Below are 25,143 nucleotides of genomic sequence, written 5' to 3' on the forward strand. Positions count from 1 at the left end.
ATCAACCCCAGTGCTCCACTGGTTCTTATTTCATTGACCCCAAAAGGATAAAAGGCAAATTCAGCAGAATTTGTACTTAGAATGTAAAAACAGATAAAACCAAGATAAGTGTTTTGTCGAGCATGTTAACAATTCTACCAGCTCACCATCCTTTCCAGCTCACAGCCATTTTCAGCTCACCACCTTTAGCCCTTTAGTATTCAGATTACACTGTTAAATGTAATATATTTTTTATTCAAATTGTTTTGAATTCATCAAGCATTATCTTATAGCTTTGAGGTTTCAATGATGTGATTGTTTATTTTTAGAATGGCATTGTAGGTTAGGTGTAAAAGGCTAGATATGGCCAGTTTGAATATAAAACATATAGAATATTTGGGCCGGATATGGCCGGTTTAAACACTAAAGGGTTAAGGGCTCATCACCTTATTTTTTTAAAATAATAATGCTAAGATTAATTATTTTAATAAATCTTTCTAAATCCTTGATTATTTTCAAAATTAATTTCAAAATAAATATATGCAATTGGTGTTTGAAATGCAAATTAACAAAATATCTTTACATATAAGTAATTATGATGTATAATTTACATTTAAATATAGAACCAGTTTAAAAGCGGATGCTTTGTATCATAAAACTAGGGATGGGCCGAGAGGGTTAGTATAAGGAGGGTTAACAGTATTCAGTAATTTTATCACATAAAATTGCATGAGTTGTTATTTAGGTTAAAGGATTGGTTCTATGCAACAACCTGATGAAAGGAAAAATTAAAATTATTTGCATCTGTTATGCCCAATTGAAAACAAAACAAAACAAAACATTAGTAAGTTATTTTTGGCAGAAAATTTGTTATAGGGATCAAGGCACTTATAATATCTTAGATCTTTTACTCATTTACGTTAATTCCTCCTTCTTTCTTTCCTTTCCTGAGCATCCAATAACACTATACTTGTTCCACGTCCTCTCGTTGTGTTTTCATGTTTGGATTAAGTATATATATATATGTGTGTGTGTGTGTGTGTGTGTATAGAACATGCCATTCAAACACTAAGGTTTGAAACAAGATATTACTATATATATATATATGCCTAGGTATATATATGTATATATATGTATATGTATATATATGTGTGTGTGTGTGTGTATATATATATATATATATATATATCATCAAAATCAAGGAACGGCCATAAAAGGCCATTCACCCACTAGAAATAACAGCCAAAGCTTCAACCGCAAAACAACATTAATTCCGCAAACCAGGAGAAAATTAAAAAAACATTTACCCTGTCGTTTCTTATACGATGCACCGTTTCATCTATTGTTTAATGGTAAACCACCTGATTAAATTAAATCAAGCTAGTCTTCCATAGGCCGATAGATTCGTCAGTAAGAACAGCCAGATCGGAGCAGATATTTTCACGAGGCACTTCTATCTCTGCCTCGGCAATATCTGACCTAAAATTTTCAAATCATCGCACTCGCGCCAAATTTATCGGCAGCAAATATAAGCCGCCGATTCCATTACGGAATTAACCAGAAAATTCATAATTAATCAATATAGGGTGGCAAAAAATTTCGTAGAATTTTTTTGCCACCAGCGGCCTAGTGGGAAAAAATTAAATAGTCATAGACCATTTATAAATTCAACATCAAAATCAAGGAACGGCCATAAAAGGCCATTCACCCACTAGAAATAACAGCCAAAGCTTCAACCGCAAAACAACATTAATTCCGCAAACCAGGAGAAAATTAAAAAAACATTTACCCTGTCGTTTCTTATACGATGCACCGTTTCATCTATTGTTTAATGGTAAACCAACCTGATTAAATTAAATCAAGCTAGTCTTCCATAGGCCGATAGATTCGTCAGTAAGAACAGCCAGATCGGAGCAGATTTTTCACGAGGCACTTCTATCTCTGTCTCGGCAATATCTGACCTAAAATTTTCAAATCATCGCACTCGCGCCAAATTTATCGCAGCAAATATAAGCCGCCGATTCCATTACGGAATTAACCAGAAAATTCATAATTAATCAATATAGGGTGCCAAAAAATTTCGTAGAATTTTTTTGCCACTAGGCCGCTGGTGGCAAAAAAATTCTACGAAATTTTTTGCCACCCTATATTGATTAATTATGAATTTTCTGGTTAATTCCGTAATGGAATCGGCGGCTTATATTTGCTGCCGATAAATTTGGCGCGAGTGCGATGATTTGAAAATTTTAGGTCAGATATTGCCGAGACAGAGATAGAAGTGCCTCGTGAAAATATCTGCTCCGATCTGGCTGTTCTTACTGACGAATCTATCGGCCTATGGAAGACTAGCTTGATTTAATTTAATCAGGTTGGTTTACCATTAAACAATAGATGAAACGGTGCATCGTATAAGAAACGACAGGGTAAATGTTTTTTTAATTTTCTCCTGGTTTGCGGAATTAATGTTGTTTTGCGGTTGAAGCTTTGGCTGTTATTTCTAGTGGGTGAATGGCCTTTTATGGCCGTTCCTTGATTTTGATGTTGAATTTATAAATGGTCTATGACTATTTAATTTTTTCCCACTAGGCCGCTGGTGGCAAAAAAATTCTACGAAATTTTTTGCCACCCTATATTGATTAAATATATATATATATATATATATACATATATTGTATTTTAACATGTATAAGGAACCCTTTTTTGTCGAAAATTAGGTTTAAAAAACATGTAAGTTTCTTATACATGGATAGTATTATAATCCCTTAGAAAACCTTTTTTCCAAATTTTCAGTTCCAAAAGTTAGAGCGTTTCTTATACATGAGGGTTCCTTATACATGTTAAAATACAGTATGTGTATGTATATATATATATATATATCTCCTCCCCATTTACTCGCTACACCTCCAGAGAAAACACAGATTTTCAAAAATGGCCAGCTAAGTCAACTCTCAACCTGCTCTTTTCATATTTTTAAGCGTTTTGTTTGGATACATTGATCTGTTCCCCTTTCGTTTCTCTATTCTCTAAACATGGCGTCTTCATGCATTTTTAAAGTTTACCTTTTTTTTTCTTTTTTTTTTTTCAGCGCCATCTCGTTGTTTATTCCATTCTCCTCCTTCAAAATATGCCCCCTCGTATCATATATCATATCGTATTTTTTATTATTTATTTATTTTCATTCTCTCTCTGGCTTTCATTCATTTATCTAATTATTTTTCCCCTCAAATATAGTATTCAAACTAGTTGCTTCGATTTTCTCTCTCTCTCTCTCTCTCTCCCCTCGTGTTCCCGACCCCCTCCACACACACAAATCCCTAATTCCCTTATAAAAGCCAGTGGGCGATCGTATCTCCTCCTCATTTACTCGCTACACCTCCAGAGAAAACACGGATTTTCAAAAATGGCCAGCTAAGTCAACTCTCAACCTGCTCTTTTCATATTTTTAAGCGTTTTGTTTGGATACCTTGATCTGTTCCCCTTTCGTTTCTCTATTCTCTAAACATGGCGTCTTCATGCATTTTTAAAGTTTACCTTTTTTTTTTTTTTCAGCACCATCTTCGTTGTTTATTCCATTCTCCTCCTTCAAAATATGCCCCCTCGTATCATATATCATATCGTATTTTTTTATTATTTATTTATTTTCATTCTCTCTCTGGCTTTCATTCATTTATCTAATTATTTTTCCCCTCAAATATAGTATTCAAACTAGTTGCTTCGATTTTCTCGCCCGCCCTCCCACCCCCTCCACCAATACCGGAAGTTTCTACCCAAATACCGGAAACTACCCCCTCCCCCACTAGCACCTATGTAGGGTTTATCTGATCATATAGCGCAAAAAATTGTGAAACGTATGCAGGTTGTAGTCTAGTGTTTCCATATGAAATCTGCCAAATGCAAGCTTTCTTTTCAGGTACATGACACGGCTGTCCCTCATCCCAGGGTCTCTGATGCCCACACCTCCCACACCCTCAGAGTTGGCACACTCAATGTTGGCACATTGAAAGGTAGGTCTGGAGAGATTGTAGAGCTGCTTGAACGGAGACGTGTGGATGTATGCTGTATCCAGGAAGTAAGGTGGAGAGGAGGTTCCGCTAGGCTCCTCACCGGCAAGGAACACAGGTACAAGATTTTCTGGGCAAGGAACACTGACGGGGTCGGGGGCGTGGGTATACTTCTTGCGGAGAAATGGGTAGGTAAAGTAATCGAGGTAGTCAGAGTAAGTGACAGAGTAATTAAAATTAGATTAGTCCTTCACCATAGGACAGCTACCATCATCTCGGCATATGCCCCTCAACCAGGGCTACGGAAGGACAAAAAGACCAATTCTATGACACCCTATGCGGACTACCTCGTTGACAAATGACAGTGACCTTCTCTTCGTGGCAGGTGATTCAATGGACATGTGGACGTTGCGGAGAAATGGGTAGGTAAGTAATCGAGGTAGTCAGAGTAAGTGACAGAGTAATTAAAATTAGATTAGTCCTTCACCATAGGACAGCTACCATCATCTCGGCATATGCCCCTCAACCAGGGCTACCGGAAGGACAAAAAGACCAATTCTTGACACCCTATTGCGGACTACCTCGTTGACAAAGACAGTGACCTTTCTTCGTGGCAGGTGATTTCAATGGACATGTTGGAGACATGTCGGGGGCTTCCATGGCGTCCATGGAGGCTACGGTTTTGGCTCTCGTAATGAGGAGGGAACCAGGCTGCTGGAGTTCTGCGATACAAATGACCTTATGGTCTGCAATACCAACTTCAGGAAACCCACCTCTCACCTAGTCACCTACCGTTCTGGCAGACACACCAGCCAGATTGACTACATCCTTGCCAAAAAAGGGAAAGAGGGCTGATTATAAATGCCAAAACCTTTCCAGGCGAAGAATGTACTCCCCAACATAGATTAGTAGTTAGCGACTTCAGGATCAGAGCTAAATGGTTGCCCAGAAGAAGACCAGCTTGGGGGAGAAGGGTCTGGAAGCTTAAAGATCCTGCAAATGGACAGAGATTTAGAGACATACTACTCGAAGCCTTTGACGAAATAGAAGGGGATATAGCTTCACTTAATGTGGAAGACAACTGGAGATTCCTACGGGACAATCTGCTGACAGCCACTGACCAGATCTGTGGATGGAGCAAAGTACCATCTCGACCCAGAGTAACATGGTGGTGGAACACTGTGGTCGACAGGGCTATTAGACAAAAGAGACAGGCTTGGAAGGACTGGAAGAACGGTGGTAGCAGGGAATTGTATCAGACAGCCAGAAGGGAAGCAAGGAGACAGGTTTATTTAGCCAGAGGGGAAGCGGATAAGAAAAAATTTGCCAATGTTCTGAGCCGTGAGGATGAAAGACTTGAGGTATTTCGTGTTGCAAGACAGTGTGTGAGAGAGAATCGTGATGTGGTAGGAGAGAAGTGTGTTCGCATGGATGATGGTTCACTTGCGCTAAATGAGGATGCAAAGAGAGAGGTTTGGAGATGCCACTATGAAAGGTTGCTGAATAAAGAAAATGAATGGGATAAAGAGAGTCTGCCAAATGTTGACCCAACAGAGGGACCAGCTATCCGAGTTGATAGTTCCGTGGTAGCTAAGGCAATTAGAAGCATGAAGACAGGGAAAGCCCCAGGCCCATCAGGAATTACTGCAGAGATGCTCAAAATATCTGGCAGTGTCGGCTATAACCTAGTCACCCGTATAGTCAACCAGGTGATACACGAAGGAGTCATACCCAATGACTGGTGTAGCAGCATACTAGTCAACTGCTACAAAGGTAAAGGTGATGCCCTAGATACAAATAACTACAGAGGTATCAAGCTGTTGGATCAGGTAATGAAGGTTACGGAGAGGGTCATAGCCCAACAAATTAGAGAGAGAGTTAGTTTAGATGAGATGCAGTTTGGGTTCGTGCCAGGGAAAAGCACCACTGATGCTATATTCCTGGTAAGGCAGCTGCAGGAGAAATACCTAGCCAAAGATAAGCCCCTGTACCTGGCTTTCGTTGACATGGAGAAAGCCTTTGATAGGGTCCCCCGATCCCTCATCTGGTGGTCAATGAGGAAACTAGGGATAGATGAATGGCTGGTGAGGGCTGTGCAAGCCATGTACAGAGATGCCGTAAGTAAGGTTAGGGTTGGCAACATGTACACAGAAGAATTCAAAGTAGAGGTTGGGGTCCACCAGGGTTCAGTACTCAGCCCCCTCCTATTTATCATAGTCCTCCAGGCAATTGTGGAGGAATTCAAGACAGGTTGCCCCTGGGAGCTCCTCTATGCTGACGACCTCGCTCTAATTGCTAAGTCACTATCAGAACTGGAGGAGAAGTTCCAGGTGTGGAAGGAGGGTTTAGAATCGAGGGGCCTTAGAGTCAACCTAGCTAAAACCAAAGTACTAATAAGTAGAAAGGTAGACAATCCACAAATATCCTCAGGAAGATGGCCCTGCTCGATCTGTAGAAAAGGTGTAGGTAGAAACTCTATAAGATGTACCCAGTGTAAGCTATGGACACATAAGAGGTGCAGCAATGTCAAAGGTAGGCTAACTGGGAAGATAGTTTTTGTATGTGGCAGATGCTCGGGAGCATTGACCTCCAAAAATCTGCAGAAAACAACTTCTGTCACTTTCCGGGGGGAAAAACTAGAAGTAGTTGATAGCTTCCGTTATCTAGGTGACCAAGTCAGTAGTGGGGGTGGGTGCGCTGAAAGTGTAACTGCTAGAATAAAAATAGCCTGGGCAAAGTTTAGGGAGCTCTTACCTCTGCTGGTGACTAAAGGCCTCTCGCTCAGAGTAAAAGGCAGCAGACTGATGAGCATGTGTATGAACAGCCATGCTACATGGCAGTGAAACATGGGCCGTGACTGCTGAGGACATGCGTAAGCTCGTGAGGAATGAAGCCAGTATGCTCCGATGGATGTGTAATGTCAGTGTACTTACTCGACAGCGCGTTAGTACCTTGAGAGAAATGTTGTACCTAAGAAGCATCAGTTGTGGTGTGCAAGAGAGACGATTGCGCTGGTATGGTCATGTGGCGAGAATGGATGCAGATAGGTGTGTGAGAAAGTGCCAATCCCTAGCAGTTGAGGGAACCCGTGGAAGAGGTAGACCCAGGAAAACCTGGGACGAGGTGGTGAAGCACGACCTTCGGACGTTAGGTCTCACCATGGAAATGACTAGAGACCGAGACCTATGGAAGTATGCTGTGCGTGAGAAGACCCGGCCAGACTAGTGAAGCCATAACCCGTGGCCCCTACCTGGGACGTAGTCAGTCCACCTGTGCATACCTTCCTTCTTGTGACACTTGTGAAGACCTGTTGAGGCAAGTGAAAATCAAATCAAATCAAATCAAACCAAATCAAAATAGATGAACATCAATGGAATTTGTATCCTTGTAGTACCAGTGCCGGTGGCACATAAGAAAACCATCCAAACGTGACCGTAGCCAGTACCGCATCGACTGGCCTCCGTGCTGAGGGCACGTAACAAACACCATCCGAGCGTGCCCGTCCGCCAGCCTCGTCTGGCACCTGTGTCGGTGGCACATAAGAAAACACCATCCGAGCGTGGCCGTCTGCCAGCCTCGTCTGGCACCTGTGTCGGTGGCACATAAAAAACACCATCCGAGCGTGGCTGTCTGCCAGCCTCGTCTGGCACCTGTGTCGGTGGCACATGAAATCACCCACTACACTCTCGGAGTGGTTGGCGTTAGGAAGGGCATCCAGCTGTAGAAACACTGCCAGATCTGACTGGCCTGGTGCAGCCTTCGGGCTTGCCAGACCCCAGTTGAACCGTCCAACCCATGCTAGCATGGAAAGCGGACGTTAAGCGATGATGATGATGATGATGATGATAGTAAATCCAAAAGAACGAAGACCAAATACAAGAAAAAACAACAAAGCAAGCACATGGTACATGCAAAGTATTAGCAGATACTCAGGAAAGGAAAGAAAGATGGTTTTACATTTCAAGCAAAGCTCTTCGTTAGAAACAGGAGATGGAGGAAAGTCCAAGAGAAAAGGAAGACCGAAGGAAAAAAATCGCCAACGATCCGAATGTGGTTACTCAGTGAATTAAATATTAAATTCATATGCCCTGAGCATAGTATCTTCAGAAGGAAAAAATATATGCTCAGGGCATATGAATTTAAAATTTAATTAATTCATTGTGTATTAATTGAAGCAGCTGTAGGGGATGATGATTGATTTGTTGTTAATAATAAAAATTAACATCCCAATCTCCATTTTCTTTTTCTTCTTTTATATGAATATAAACTACATGGTTTTATATGTATACCTATTATTCTTAGGAAATTAATTCCCCCAAAATATTAGGTATTGAACCAGTATTTCCTTGGATAACACCATTGCTTCATGAGGCTAACAAAACCTCTAATTGTGTATGTGTATGTGAATATATATATATATATATATATATATATATATCATCATCATCATCATCATCATCGTTTAACGTCCGTTTTCTATGCTAGCATGGGTTGGATGGTTCAACCGGGGTCTGGTAAGCCATAGAGGCTGCACCAGGCTCCAGTCTGGTTTGGCAGAGTTTCTACAGCTGGATGCCCTACTTAACGCCAATCACTCTGTGAGTGTAGTGGGTGCTTTTTACATGCCACCGGCACAGGGACCAGAGGAGACTGGCAAACGGCCATGATCGGTTGGTGCTTTTATGTGTCACCGACACGGACGCCAGTCAGGCGGTGCTGGCATCTGCCACGTTCAGACGGTGCTGTTTATGTGTCACCGGCACAGGTGTTTTAAGTACAATTTCCATTTGATTTTTATTTTGATGTTGGTGTTGACTTACTTGACTCAATAGGTCTGCTCAAGAACAGCGGGTCACTCTACGATCCAAGGTTAGCATAGCAGGCCGTCCTGCGAGCCATGAACTCACTTCATTTGTCAGGTCTTCGCAGTCACAGCCGGTCTTCGTTATTTCCTCTGTGAGGCCCTACGTGCCACCGGCACGGGTATCACAACTACAATATCTATATGATTTTTATTTAGATGTTGATGAACTTGACACAATAGGTCTCCTCAAGCGCAGTAGGCTGTCCTGCAAGCCATGAACTCACTTCATTTGTCGGGTATATATATGACAGCAAAGCCACCTAACTGCTAAGGCAACCGAATATATATATTACATATATATATACATATATATACATATATATATAATATATATATATATATATATATATATATATATATATATATATAATATAAATAATATATATATGCATATATACATACACATATGTACATGGAATATGAACTATTTTTTCAAACAATGAAAGACACGAATGGAAAACAAGACAAACAATATAAAGAATTACTTTTCACCAGTTGTTGGCTGTTTTTCTACTTGTTTTCCTTGTTCCAGCTACAATGGAGAGAAAGAAACACAAGTTAGGAGATATATATACACACATACATATGTATATATTTATTTGTCCAACCCATGCTAGCATGGAAAGCGGACGCTAAATGATGATAATGATGTGCGTGTGTGGCTATATAACATATATATATGTGTGTGTGTGTGTATGTGTATATATACATATGTATATGTATATATATATATATCCATATACATATATATATATATATATATCTGTCTGTCCTTGTTTGTCCCCTCTATGTTTAGCCCCTTGTGGGTAATAGAGAAATATATATATATATACACATACACACACACACCCACACAGAGGGTGTCCCCCAAAAAATGTACTCATATTTTGACTCCCCATAACTTACTGAATTTTTCAATTCTTTCCAGATCAATTTGACCCTGCTCATGGCTGAAGTATGAATAAGTTTTGAAGTAAGTGCTATTGGAAGCATGACATGGTCGTCAACAGGCTCCCACAAAGGAAGAACAATTGCTGGAAACCCTCTGGTGATCCCCACAGAAACCTGTATGACAAATGGATTGTGAGATGGGAATCCCAAAATCAAGCACCCATCACATTTTAAAGTGTGTATGTTGGAAACGTTACTCTCTAATATTAATCTATTCTAGAAATGAAGACTAGAAAGTTGAATTTTGTGAGTGGTACCTGGGCAAATGCGAAGAAGATTTTTGGACTGATGAAGCCAGTTTTAAGTTACATGGCTCAATTAACTGACACAATTGCAACTACTGGGTTCCTGAAAATTTGCATGTTACTATGGAACAGCATTGGTCCATGGTATCAGCTGTGTTTTGAGAGTGGTGGTCATCAGTTTGAACACTTATAAAAATGTATCTATCCACTTGTGTTTAACCATTAATCATTGTCAATAAACAATACATTTATTGTCATTTAAAGTTGCCATTTAAAGTGTGAGTACATTGGGGGGGGGGCACCCTGTATATGTATATATATATATATATATTGAAGGCGCATGGCTCAGGCGTTAGAGCGTCGAGCTTATGATCGTGAGGTTGTGAGCTCGAATCCCAGAGCGGGCTGCATGTTGTGTTCTTGAGCAAGACACTTTATTTCACGTTGCTCCAGTTCACTCAGCTGTAGAAATGAGTTGCGACATCACAGATGCCGGCATGAAGAGGGGAGGCTGGTTACCCTCCCAGTCTTGTGCCTGGGAGGGTAACTTTCTTGGTGCAATCCCATGGTCAGTCATGACCGAAGGAGGTCTCAGCATATATACACATCTACCACACTCACATGGCTTTTGTCAGCCTAGGGTTATGATAGAAGATACCTACCCAAGGTGCCACACAGTGTGACTGAATCCATGACTATATGGTTGGAAAGCAAGCTTTTCAACCACACAGCCATGTCAGTGCCTATGTTGAGAATATTGTTGTTTAGTTTCAGTTCAGCCCTGACAGAAGAAAGACAACCCTATGATCAAAAGATAATCCAATCATGACCATACTGTTTTTCTTTCCTTTTTTTTTTTTAAAATAATGTGTCTGAGTTCACACTACCTATTTCTTTACTACCCACAAGGGGCTAAACACAGGGAGGACATACAAACTGATTAAGTCGATTATATCGACCCCAGTGCGTAACTGGTACTTATTTAATCGACCCCGAAAGGATGAAAGGCAAAGTCGACCTCGGCAGAATTAGAACTCAGAATGTAGAGGCAGACGAAATACTGCTAAGCATTTCACCCGGCATGCTAACGTTTCTGCCAGCTCACCACCCTTGAGTCACACTACCTAATGTATTTTTCCCTTTTTATTAAGATTATAGGATATGATTTGAAGGCCGTTTGGTTGTCATTTCTAGCATATTAGCTGACCATTTAGAGACTTCTTCATTGGCTTGTAGTGAAGCTGAGAATGTCTGTTCTTGCAGTGAAGCATTGTCAGGTTTTGTGATTTGTGTTCTTATAATTAAAGCCTAATCTGCTTCAAGCCCACAGGCTCATGATGCTAGAACTTACGTGAACTTTCAAGATATTTAGGTTGAAAATAGAATTATCCCTTGATCACAATGTCAGTCCTTTGCAGATTTAGCACGCTCCACCAGCGCCACTAGTACTCATTTTCAGCTGAGTGTACTGGAGCTATTGGTCTCTTTTGCCGAACTGCTAAATTATGAGGATGTAAACACATCAACATCTGTTTCAAGTGATGGTGGGGGGACAGACAGACACACAAATACATACATACATACATATATGTATATATATATATATATATATGCAGGGAATAGTGCAGTTTGACGGATCGCCCTCGGAGTCATTCCCCATCCAGAGTGGAGTGAAACAGGGTTGCGTTCTGGTGCCGACGCTCTTCGGAATTTTCTTCTCCCTTGTCCTGTCCTATGCCTTCAGAACGTCCGACGACGGAGTGTTCCTCCACACCAGGGCTGATGGTGGATTGTTCAATCTTGCGCGCCTCAGAGCTAAGACCAAAGTCCGTCAGGTGCTGATCAGAGAGATCCTCTTTGCTGACGATGCCGCCCTAACATCACACAACCAACCGGGTCTCCAGAGGCTGGTCAGCTCCCTGGCGGATGCCTGCCAAGAGTTCGGCCTTACCATCAGCCTGAAAAAGACAGAGATCATGGGCCAGGACGTCGGAGGGGTCCCCAGCATCAGTGTCAGCGACCACAGCTTGCAGGTGGTGAACGAGTTCACTTACCTGGGATCAACGGTCTCCAGCAGCCTGTCCCTCGAGCCGGAGCTGAACAGATGGATTGGGAAGGCTGCTGCTTCCATGGCTAAGCTCTCCAGGAGAGTGTGGGAAAACAACATGCTCACAATAACCACCAAGATCGCAGTGTACCGAGACTGCGTGCTGAGCACCCTACTCTATGGCAGCGAGAGCTGGACAACATACACCCGGCAGGAATGCCGCCTCAGCGGCTTCCACATGCGGTGTCTTCGACGGATCCTTGGCATCTCCTGGAAGGACCGAGTACCAAACGGAGTCATCCTGGAACAGACTAATATGCCAAGCATGTATGCCCTCCTCGTGCGGGGACGACTGCGCTGGCTCGGACACGTCTGCCGCATGCAGGACGGTCGCATGCCTGAAGACATCCTGCACAGCGAACTCACCACGGGATCCCAACCCAAGGGACGTCCACAGCTACGATACAGGGACGTGTGCAAGCGCGACCTGAGGACTGCCAACATCTGTGTGGACACGTGGGAGGAAACAGCTGCTGACCGCTCTGCCTGGCGTCGGACGGTGAGGAAAGGCGTTTCCATGGCTGAGGAGAGGAGAGCACAGCTGTGGTTGGACAGGCGGGACAGGAGGAGGACAACTGCAGCAACACCCCACACGTACCCATCGATGTTCGTGTGCAGCAACTGTACCAAGGACTGCCACTCTAGAATTGGACTGTGCAGTCACAGCAGACGCTGCACATCATCAAAGTAGGCCCCACCCTTGGTGCAACCCATTGTCTATCAAGACAGACGGGGAATAAGAATATATATATATATATAGGATGGGCTTCCTAATCCACTCACAAGGCTGTGGTCGGATCGAGGCTATAGTGGAAGACACTTACCTAAGGTTTCATGCAGTAGGACTGAACCCAGAACCGTGGGGTTAGGAAACAAGTTTCTTACCCCACAGCCACTCCTGCAAAAATAAATATGATTCAGTAGCAGTACTGGCATAAAAAAGAAGTCTGTGTGTGTGTGTATGTGTGTATGTGTGTGTATTTATGCCGGTGCACAGCTGCTATTGTAAAAATCAGCAACAAACAGGTGTTACTACTGCACAGAAAAAATTATTGTATTTTGAAATTAAAGCTTGTTTATTCTATCTTCTTACTATATATAAACATACATACACGTGTGCGTGTGTGTGTGTGTGTGTGTGTGTGCGTATGTCTTTATGAGTTAGAGATTAAGAAACTATCTAAGGGATATTTTTTTATTTCTTTATTGCCTACAAGGGGCTAAACATACAGGGGACAAACAAGGATAGACAAAATAATTAAGTCAATTAGATCAACCCCAATGCATAAATTGTACTTGTTTAATCGACCCCGAAAGGATGAAAGGCAAAATCGACCTCGGTCGATTTTGAACTCAGAACGTAACAGCAGACGAAATACCGCTAACCATTTCGTCCGGCGTGCCAACGATTCTGCCAGCAAGGGATATTAAATATCCTATCTACTACTGGCTGTGTACCTACATATTTTTAACCAAGTGCTTACTATTGGATGGCAATATTGCAATTGAATACTAGATATGGGTAGGGGTAAATTGGAAATTTACCCAGGATTTATAAGGCAACAAACAAAAAATGGAGAAGTTATACAATCGACAAACATCAGCCAGTAAACATTCAAATATATCTATTTATTAATTGATTTCAAACGTGTGTTTAAGTGACACAAATAAATGAATGAAATCAGCCAATTTATTTATTGATTGACTTTATTCATTTATTTGTATCACTTAAACACACGTTTGTAATCAATTAATAAGTAGATATAATTGAATGTTTACTGAATAATGTTTGTTGATTGTATATCCTCTCTATTTTTTTTATTCGTCTTGTGCTAGTGGAGTGTAAAATGCACCATTCGAGCGTAATCGTTACCAGCAACGCCTTACTGGCACTTGTGCCGGTGACATGTGAAAAAACATTCGAGTGAGGTCGTTGCCAGTGCCGCTAAACTGGCTCCTGTACAGGTGGCACGTAAAAAAAACATAATTTGAGCGTGGCTGTTGCCAGTACCGCCTATACATACATACATGCATACGTACATACGTACATACATACATACATACGTACATATATACATACATACGTACATACATACATACATACATACATCATACATACATACATACATACGTACATACGTACATACGTACATATATACATACATACATAATACATACATACATACGTACATACGTACATACGTACATATATACATACATACATAAATAATACATACATACATACATACATACATACATACATACATACATACATACATACATACATACATACATATAAACACACACACACACACACAAGGCAGTTTGAAAATGCAGAGGTCTTTTAAAGATGTTTATTGACTAGACCGGTTTCACATTTTTTTTTTAAAGATTTTTTTAAAAAGTGAAACCAGTCTAGTCAATGAACATCTTTAAAAGACCTGTGCATTCTCAAATCCTCTTCCCTATATATTTCCACTCGTGCAGTACCTTCCAATTTTACTTTATTAAATACATATATCACATTGTATCAATCTCATACACTGCTCTCAGGCGCAATTTCAAACTGCTTTTTGATAGGGTTTACTTTCTAAGGGAAATAATCCAATTGAGAATTCTCTCCCCTGCACAAACAAATATTGATTTCATACTCTAGTATAGTGTTTCCCAAACTTCTCACTACCAAGGGCCCGTTTCATTTAAATGAGTTTTCCCACGGACCTTAGGATATTGGAAAGTCTGTCAGCTTAACATGCTCACTTATCCCCAGTACTACACCACAATTTGGGAACCACTGCTCTAACACAAGGCTAGACATATTGATAAAAGAGGATAATCGAGCTTATCGATCCAGTATCTGACTGGTTCTTTATTTTATGGACACCTAATGATATTCAACATAGCTACATTAGCCTTTTGTTAGTGCTCCCCATTAGCCTTTGTATCTAAATGACTCTTTCAAAAATGATTTCAAATTTTGGTACAAAACCAGATGACTTTCTTGATAACGCATGTTTTTTTAATGAAATTTTGTTGAAATATATTTTCGAAAGTGTAGATTACGATTAATAAGGCTAATAAATTTTTTTTTAATATATTTATTATTTTATTCATTTATTTTATTTCGAAAGAAAAGTTCGTAGTTTTTTAATCATTCAACATTCATTGCCCGACAGTAAGGGGGAGAAAAAGAAGTAGGGGGAAATAACATTGTCCTATTTATATTAGTCAATGAAACTATTTCACAGTTGAGTAGTTGACTTTCTGTACAAAGATCACGTGATTCAGCTGAGCATTGTATACAATAAGTTCATTATATATATTTAATTTTTTTTTAATGATCTCATGGTGAAGGAGATCGATATCAATCGCCTGGTTTAACACCACCTTCCCGTTCTTGAGTGCCTTTAATAATAATAATGAAATTATTGTATACAGTGCTCAGGTGCATCACAACTTGTCAAAAGTATGTATAAAGCATATGCAGTAATGTACAAATGTCTGGGAAGTGAACAGTGTTTAAGTCAGATACATGCTTGCGTGTGTATGGAGGGGAGAAAATCAGGTGTAGTGTTGGTGAATCTCAGGAAGCATGAAAGTTTTGAAGGATGCAGTGCTCCGACAACTAACAGCTGATGCCGGCAGTTTGTTCCATACTTCAGCAACTCTTAGCAGGAAAAAATGATTCTGAAAGTCATGGGAGCTGTGCTCTTTTCTGACTTTGTAAACATGTCCATGGGTGTTAGACAGGTGGAGTTTGAAAAGGTGCTCAGGGTTATTGTTAGTAAGATGGTTAATAATTTTATGGATGTCTGCCAAGTCAGCTGCCAGACGTTGGAGTTTCAATGTATCCATGCACAGGGAAGTAAGGTGTTCAGACTGTGGTAAACGCCTGACGGAGGGTATTCTCTTGGTTGCACGTTGCTGAACGGTTTCCATACGATTAATATCCTGGGCAAGATAGGGGTTCCAGACTGGTGATGCAAATTCCAGGTGAGGCCGCACCATAGCTATATAAAGCTTCAGATTGATAACCGGAGAGCAGCTCACAAAGGACTTGGTAAGTGATGCCAAGACACTCTCAGCCTTTTTGGCAATTTTAGCAATGTGTTTTGTCCAACGCAAATCACTGTCAACAATAATACCCAGGTCGCGTTCACAAGAAGACTTTTTTGAGATTAGTGTTGTGGAGGGAGTAAGTAGATGCTGGGTTTTTCCTCCCAAAATGCATTGTGGTACATTTGAGTTGCAAGTCCATGATCCACTGCTGCATTGTGTCTAGGTCTGATTGCAATAAAGATCTATATTGTACGGGATTTGTCCTCTTTATTTCGAAGTACAGCTTGATGTCATCTGCATATTTCAGCACTGTGGCATTCTTTAAGTTGGCATTTATGTCATTAACATATGCAACAAATAAAAGGGGGCCAAGAACAGTTGTGTTCACTGTTATCGTAGGCATTCAGGCCGAAACTCTTTTTCGGGAGTAAGATCATCCCTTTTCCCCGCCTATATCAAGGGACATGAATAAATGATTTAATAAAGGAAATTGTTGTATACAGTGCTCAGGTGCACTATAACTAAAAGAAAATAAAAATAAAAAGCCATCAGGTGTACTATTGGTGGATTTCAGGGAGTATGGAAGTTTTGAAGGATTTAGTGTCTCAACAGCTAACAATTGATGCGGGTAGTTTATTCCATGCTTCAGCAATTCTGATTGTGAAAAAATGTTTCCGAAAGTCATGGGGGTTGTGTTGTTTTTTGGTTTTATAAGCATATCCGCCAGTGTTTGTCATATGGAATTCAAAAAGGTGTCCAAGGTTGTTGTTGGAAAGATGGTGGATAATCTTGTGGGTGTCTACCAAGTCACTCGCCAGACGTCTCAGCTTCAATGCATCTGTAGGGAATATGACCGTACGTAAGGAGTTGGTGACAAATGTCTCCTTTAAAATGCTGCACGGTCACCCCTAACATAAGAAGCCAAATACATGATATAAAATACAATGCCAAAAGGAATAAATGAGGACGACAACTGTTCTACTGTTTGAGAGAGAAGACTTTATTTACAATAGTGTACAATGAGAGTGTGTGAGTGCTAGCAAAGTGGAGTGTCTGTGTGCATGCAACAAGTGTGTGTGACTGAAGGTGTAAGCGTATAAAACAGAATACAGAGCATAAGATCAGCATATTGAGTTAAGATGGAATTAGTTTACAGTTCGTAAGTGAGATGCAAAATAGCAATAGTTCTGTAACAAGATGTTGGGGTCACGAGGCAGAATGCCGGTTAGACACATGTCGTGTAGCAGTTGTGGCTTCGATGCTGTGCCGAGTCTCTTGACACAGGAAATTCTTTCAGGTAGACTGTAGCTGTTTACCTCGGTGAAATATTCACAACAGCGTGGATTTTAAACCTGAGTGAGTGCTGTGTACGTATTTGAAGTTGACAGTGGTAATGGCGACGGTGGTGGAGACATCCTACGCTGCTGGTGTATATTAGCATCGTCAAGGCTGGATCAAGAACATGGTTGGCTGACTGGTCGTCTGTTGCTAGAACTGGAACATGGCTGAGTCGCTCGGTGGTCAGAAGTTAGTCTTGAAAAGGACTGGAATCTAAGACCGGTGTTGCTTGAACATGGTTGAGTGCTCTGTGGTCAGTGACTAGACCTTAGAAGGTCTAGAGCCAAAGACCAGGAATAGTGAATGCTGGCGCCTTATAAAGCCTGGAGTAGGCTCAAACAAGGCCTAAGAAAAACAGTGTCATGAGACCCTATCCAAAGGCCGTGATTGGTTGGCTTACACACTGGCACGAAATAAGTCCAAAGACAAACTGCGCCAAATGCCAACCAATCAGAGCAGTGGACACAACAGGGTCCAACTAGCCAAAGATGGTTGTTATTTCACACGAGATCATTGCTAATATGTCTCTCAAACAGTGAGGATATCAGTTACGCTACAACCTCAACAAAATCCAATCCACGCAACCCCTACAACTATATCTTTGATCATCCCCTACCCCAAAAATCCAAGCATATTTACAACCCCCTTGTACACTACTACAATACCATCCTTTCCATTCAGCCCAGACAAATATCAAGAATCTCGCAGCTGGATGAAGCTCTCCAGCACTGGAAAGAATTGGGTTTGTCTGCTCCTGAGAAAGTGGAGGACTGTCAAAGTCAGAGAGCTTAGGACAATATAATTTCGAAGGCCACCTTCGACTCCCTCTTCATCCTGTCAGACCAGATTTCAAGGTGCTGCTTACTGTCTGCTAGCGCCAAATACTCAGTTGACTAGATTGATGCCATCCCTGTGGCTAATGTTGGTGGCCTACTCAGCTTGGATGAACTTTGTGTCTCCTCTGCCCTCAGAGTGGAAGCTGACGTATGCACAGGTTTGATCTGTCATTGTGGCAGGCTCCTCGACTCCACAGGCCTCCATCGACTTTCTTGTTGCGTAAATGCTGGTCACTTCATGATTCATACGGAGTTGAACCTGATATTCAAGAGGAGCTTGGCCTGGGCAAACAACCCCTCCATCTTGGTACCATCTGGATTGTCCAGATGTGATGGGAAGAGACCTGACGGTTCCTGGTCGCAAGGCAGATGCCATGTCTGGGATGTCGTGGTTAGTAACTTCTTTGCTTTTTCTCACATCCTGGATGCTGCGGTCAGAGCGAGATCCACAGCTTCTGCAGCTGAGTGGAACAAAATCCTGAAATACTGTGATCTGTCAACCAACTACATCTTCCATTCTGTGGCATTCGAGACTTTTGATGGGGTCATACCTCTAACTGCGAGATTCCTGTCTTCTCTGGCAACTCGCCTTGCAAAGGTAACTGGTGAGGTTCATGAGGGAGCGTGTCCTGTAAGGTGAAGAATGTGTTTGTGTAGTTGGTGTTTTGGTGAGTGGAAGTGGTGCCTGTGGGGATGGGGGTGACAGTGTTTGTGGAATGATGGGTGTGTCAGCAAGTGGCATAAATGTTTCGGAAAAGGCTTCTTTTTTTTAACTCTGTAGATAGAGACAGTCTCTTTTTTTCCGTGATGTAAGATGTGGAGTCCACATTTGGTAAGTCAACGGCCACAAACATTTGTCCAGGAAGTGCTAGAGTGGTGCCATACAGGAGCTCAGCAGAGGAGTAGCCTAAGTCCTCCTTGACAGCTGAGCGACATCCTAGCAGGACAATGGGGAGAAACTTGGACCAACAATGTGAGTAAGGAGCCGTGCGAATAGCAGCTTTGAGCTATCATTGGAATCTTTCCATCATTCCATTGGCAGTGGGATAGTAACTGGTAGTGTGGATGTGCTGAACTCCGAGCAATCTCAAAAGCTCACAGAACAGACAAGCTTCAAATTGGCGTCCATGATCAGTAGCAATTCTAGAGGGCACTCCGAAGTGAGATATCCACCCAGAGATTAGTGCTCTGGAGACTGTTTCCACAGAAATGTCCATGAGAGGGATGGCAGCAGGCCATCTGGAGAAACGGTCGATGCAAGTCAATATATAAGTAAATCTGCAACTGACCGGCCAAGGACCAACCAGGTCGATATGTATGTGACGGGACCTGGTGTCCGGTGGCTGGAAATGTCCAAGAGGTGCTCTCACATGATGATGCACTTTGGAATGCTGACATGGTAGATAGGCAGATGACCAAGCAATAATAGACCGTCACATATTTGGCCAGAAGGAAAAGAAAAACTGCTCTGAAATTATAGAAAGTGATCTGTGTGATAACATGCTGTCGGTCCCAGCATACATCAAGTCATCTGTGTAAATCTCCAAAGCGATCTGTGATGTCAGCAGTCCGTTGATCATCTGCCCTCTAAGCTACGTGCCAAACAGTTTTCATAGGGAACCAGAAGCCTAATTTTAGAACATTCCACAAAACCCACATCACACTATAGCTTCACACTGATCAGTCAATTTATTGACCAATCACATGAAACTGTGGTGTTTCACTCGTGGTTAGGTTTTGAATGCTTGCTACAGTAGCAACATCAATAATTTCTTTAGTCCCAAACATTCTGTTGTGGTGCACACCTTCACAGAAAGACATCAGCTGACGTATGCTAACAAAGGACACTTTACCCACTTCCACTGTGGACAGTGTCAAAACAAAGCTTCTGCGTAGTCACTCAGATTTTCCTCAAATCGTATTATGCTACCTTTAAAAAGCAAAAGCACATTAGATAATGTAATCGTTAGATAATGCAATCATAAATATAGAAAATGGTGTGATTAGTAACAGCTGCTCGATTAGAGTTGATCTGGGATTAAATAGCAATAAATAGCAAATTGGAATAGGATAAGTAGTGGAAAAAACCATATCCATATTGCTTCACTAGATTGCACAACAAATCTGTATATGTCGGAATGTATCTATCAGTTAAGCAGTGGCACTGAATTTTTGTGTATTATATTTGTAAATGAATAATCCCCCATATAAATGTGTGTGTTATTATTATTATTATTATTATTATTATTATTATTATTATTCAGGTCACTGCCTGAAATCGAACTTGGAATCTTGGGGTTAGTAGCTCACGCTCTTAACCACTATGCCATATGCCCGTGGGCATACGGCAACATCGAAAATATCTTGGGAATGAGAATCCAGGTTCGAAATTTCCCCAAGACACCTGATGAAGGCTGAAGGGTATATCAGCCGAAACGTTGTGTTAACAACAAACAAGATGAGGACAAATATCCGTCAAATGTAAATAATGTAAACAATGTACATAATTCCTCATCTCTTAAATATAGAACTGTAATAAACAGATGTGTGAACAAGTTGAAGGACAGTAAAAAAAAGAAGTGTTGTTATCTAAAATGTTTATTTGCAATATAATAATTGTATTTAATGTAAGTATTGTGTTTATCAGTGTATGTGAGAATGTTTGATTGCTTTGTGACAGCTGTAACAATGTAGTTGAGCCAAAAAGTGTTTGTGTGTGACAGATAATCTTAGATTATACGGAAGTATCGATGATTGTGGAGAAAGAAGACTTTATCTGTTGAGAATAATTAACTACCATGGTGATGAAGTAAAATCTTGCTTGTTGTGATGAAGTGACGACAGTGGCAGTGAAAGGGGGGAGTTGTTAATGTTTCGAGCATTGCTCTTTGTCGGATAGAAGAAAGTCCAAAAAGAACAGGGGAAAATATAGAAAAATCAGGTGAAATTGTCAACAACCCATGTGCGGTTACACACACACATCCAATAAGAAACCACTGCTAAGTTGATGACGGTGATGCAGTTGTTTGTATCCCCACCCTTGTTTGCTTATAGTGTGGAGTTATGAAACAGAGATCACGAAATATCGAGCTGAATTTATCCAACTGGAAGGTACACAAAAGCAAAATTAATTTTCTTTGTATCTAGTATAAATAAAATGTGATTGAAACAAACACAAGCATAACAAGATGCCGATGTCTTACTGGATGAATAATCAGTCGGATCTTGTCTACATTTAACTTCAAATAATCATTTGACAGACTAGATGTATACTCTTTTGCTTCTTTCAGTCATTTGACTGTGGCCAAGCTGGAGCACCGACTTTAGTCGATTGAGCAAATCAACCCCAGGACTTATTCTTTGTAAGCCTAGTACTTATTCTATCGGTCTCTTTTGCCGAACCACTAAGTGACGGGGACGTAAACACACCACTATCAGTTGTCAAGTGATGTTGGGGGGGACAAACACAGACACACAAACATATACACACACACACATACACATACACACATACACACACACACACACACATATATATATATATACATATATACGACGAGCTTCTTTCAGTTTCCGTCTACCAAATTCACTCACAAGGCTTTGGTCAGCCCAAGGCTATAGTAGAAGTCACTTGCCCAAGGTGCCATGCAATGGAACTGAACCCGGAACCATGTGGTTGGTAAGCAAGCTACTTACCACAGCCACTCCTACGCCTATATCCATAGATCTCTTTCATCAAAGGCTGAGTTAAATTCCTTTATTAGTAACACCTTATTCACTTAGATTAAAAGTACCTTCTCAATGACTCACCTCATCAGCTTCAGTGTTTTCTGTTAATAACTGCGAATCTTATCTATTCATATGTACCTGGCACAACTAAACATTTTAAAACTATATTGAATATAATATTTTGTCTGCTACTAACATATATTGCCTTTTTTCTTGCATCTCTCTCTTCAGTCAATGAAAATCTTCATAGCATTAACTAATTTAAGATGTAGGGATTGCATTAGGAATCATGAGTAAGCCACCACAGTTTCACATGATTGATCCCTAAATCAACTAATCAGCGTGAAATGGTGACGTGATATGGCTCCTCAGATGATCTAAAAATTGACCCCTTTTCACCCTATAAAAACTGTTTGGCACCTTACCCAACCAGACGGCCTCGGGCATTCGCACCGACCACCTCGGGCATTCGTGCAGACCCCTTCGGGCATTCAAATAGACCACCTATAGAAAGAAACAACTTCGAACACTCACACGATATACCACCACTAGACTTCTACAGACACAGTGTGGTCCTCTTAACAGTCAACGCAGTAAACCATATCCAGCAACAAATATCTTTATATATAAAACTGAAGTTGTGTGAGAGTCTGTCTCCTCCGATTTAGATTCCTAACTACTCCCATATTTTGCGGTGCAGTTTAACTAAAAGTGGGTATCTTATAGTCGTGATTCATATCGAGCCCTTCTGGGTGTTAGCGCGCATCTACGATGAGTCTACGATTTAAAAAAAAAATTACCATCATTTTTTCGTTTTTTTAATGCATTTTTTGCTCGGTTTATATAAGAGAAGTAACTCTCTATTAATGCTTATATAGTTATTTTCCTTACAAACCCGAGCAACACCGGGCAATACTGCTAGTTCTAAATAAGAGTTCGTGAGTTGGTTCCTTTATTATAAATGCAACCAGCTAGATCACATGACGATGGTCTTCTATAATACAATATACACCAGCAAGCAGCTCTACAACATCAGTGACCACACTCCTTCACAACAATGGTAACCAGGCAATCTCTCAACAAAGGGATCCAAAGAAGCTAATAACATTCTAACTTCTCACAAACACTCCCAACATCTGCATAGTTGTCCGACATGTTAGAAATAGTTACTGAATCTCCCTCAAAAGACAGCAAAAACTTCTAGTATAAAATAGAGCTCTCACAGAATATGTTAAGAGTTTTCATATCCAGTGGTTTCTTATTGTGCGTGTGTGTAACCGCACATGGGTTGTTGACAATTTCACCTGATTTTTCCATATTTTCCCCTCTTTTTTTGGACTTTCTTCTATCTGACAAAGAGCAATGATCGAAACATTAACAACTCTCTCCTTTCACAGAACATCAAATTAATATATTGCTTGTGTATGTCCTCAATTAACTATATATATATAGTGGGCACGTAACAAACACCATCCGATTGTGGCCGTTCGCCAGCCTCATCTGGCACCTGTGTTGGTGGCACATAAAAACACCATCCAAAGACCCGGCAAGACTAGTCAGGCCATAACCCGTGGCCCCTACCTGGGACGTAGTCAGTCCACCTGTGCATACCTTCCTTCTTATGACACTTGTGAAGACCTGTTGAGGCAAGTATGTGACACTTGTGAAGACCTGTTGAGGCAAGTGTGTGACAGTTGTGAAGACCTGTTGAGGCAAGTGAAAATCAAACCAAATCAAAATAGATGAACATCAATGGAATTTGTATCTTTGTGGTACCAGTGCCGGTGGCACACAAGAGAACCATCCGAACGTGGCCGTAGCCAGTACCGCGTCGACTGGCCTCCGTGCTGTGGGCACATAACAAACACCATCCGATCGTGGCCGTTCGCCAGCCTCATCTGGCACTTGTGTCGGTGGCACATAAAAACACCATCCGAGCGTGGCCGTCTGCCAGCCTCGTCTGGCACCTGTGTCGGTGGCACATAAAAAACACCATCCGAGCATGGCCGTTCGCCAGCCTCGTCTGGCACCTGTGTCGGTGGCACATAAAATCACCCACTACACTCTCGGAGTGGTTGGCGTTAGGAAGGGCATCCAGCTGTAGAAACACTGCCAGATTTGACTGGCCTGGTGCAGCCTTCGGGCTCCCCAGACTCCAGTTGAACTGTCCAACCCATGCTAGCATGGAAAGCGGATGTTAAATGAGGATATATGCATATATATCATCAGTGTGTCATATATCCGAAAAAGAAGCACACTCCAAAGCATAGGATAGTAATATATTTATTAGTAGTTAGGTCTATGGCCGGTCACAGTGTGATCAATGGTTTCGCATCCACAAAAGTCTTAGCTGCATGAAGGTCTCGTCAAACTTTAAAACCAAAGACAAATGTATATACCAGAGTATATACATACGTACGTACGTATGTATGTATGTGCCAAATATCTATGTGAATGGTAAACGACTTGATGTAGTCGATCAGTTTGTCTACCTGGGAAGCACTATTAATAGATATGGCAATTTGGATGATGAAATTCCATATAGAATTAGGAAAGCAAGTGTTGCTTTCAGAAGGCTAGAAAAGTGCCTCTGGAGTCGGCGAGACATATGCAGAAAGACAAAGATAAAGGTGTACAAGGCATGTGTGCTCCCTTTTCTTCTCTATGCCTGCGAGACATGGGTCACATATTGATACCACCTTAAACAACTGGAACGTTTCCATCAGATGTGCCTCAGACGGATCTATAGCATTAAGTGGAAGGACCGCATCAGTGATCTTGAAATACTTGAAGGCTCTCGGGGTGAAAGTATAGAAGTTCTTGTGTTAAAGCAAAGGCTCAGATGGAGTGGTCATCTGGTCAGAATGAAGGATTCAAGGATGCCAAAACAACTCTTTTATGGAGAGTTAGCTAAAGGAGAACGACCTCCACATAAACCAAAAAAGAGATATAAGGACTTGCTGAAGGCTTCCTTAAGAGATGCTCGCATCTCTCCTGACACATGGGAAGGCATAGCTATTGATCGTAGCAGGTG

At 41.3% G+C, this 25,143-nt stretch overlaps 1 long non-coding RNA gene across 1 annotated transcript; it reads left to right on the top strand.

Moving 5' to 3' along the window:
* The first annotated feature begins 720 nt into the window (after positions 1-720).
* LOC118764796 lies at positions 721-10,300 on the top strand. Its single transcript, XR_005000601.1, has 2 exons — positions 721-823; positions 9,773-10,300. It is a non-coding gene; the product is annotated as an uncharacterized LOC118764796 (long non-coding RNA).
* The last annotated feature ends 14,843 nt before the right edge of the window (positions 10,301-25,143 follow it).

The sequence above is a fragment of the Octopus sinensis genome, linkage group LG1 (genome assembly GCF_006345805.1).
Source record: "Octopus sinensis linkage group LG1, ASM634580v1, whole genome shotgun sequence".
In the NCBI taxonomy this organism is placed as follows: Eukaryota; Metazoa; Mollusca; class Cephalopoda; order Octopoda; family Octopodidae; genus Octopus; species Octopus sinensis.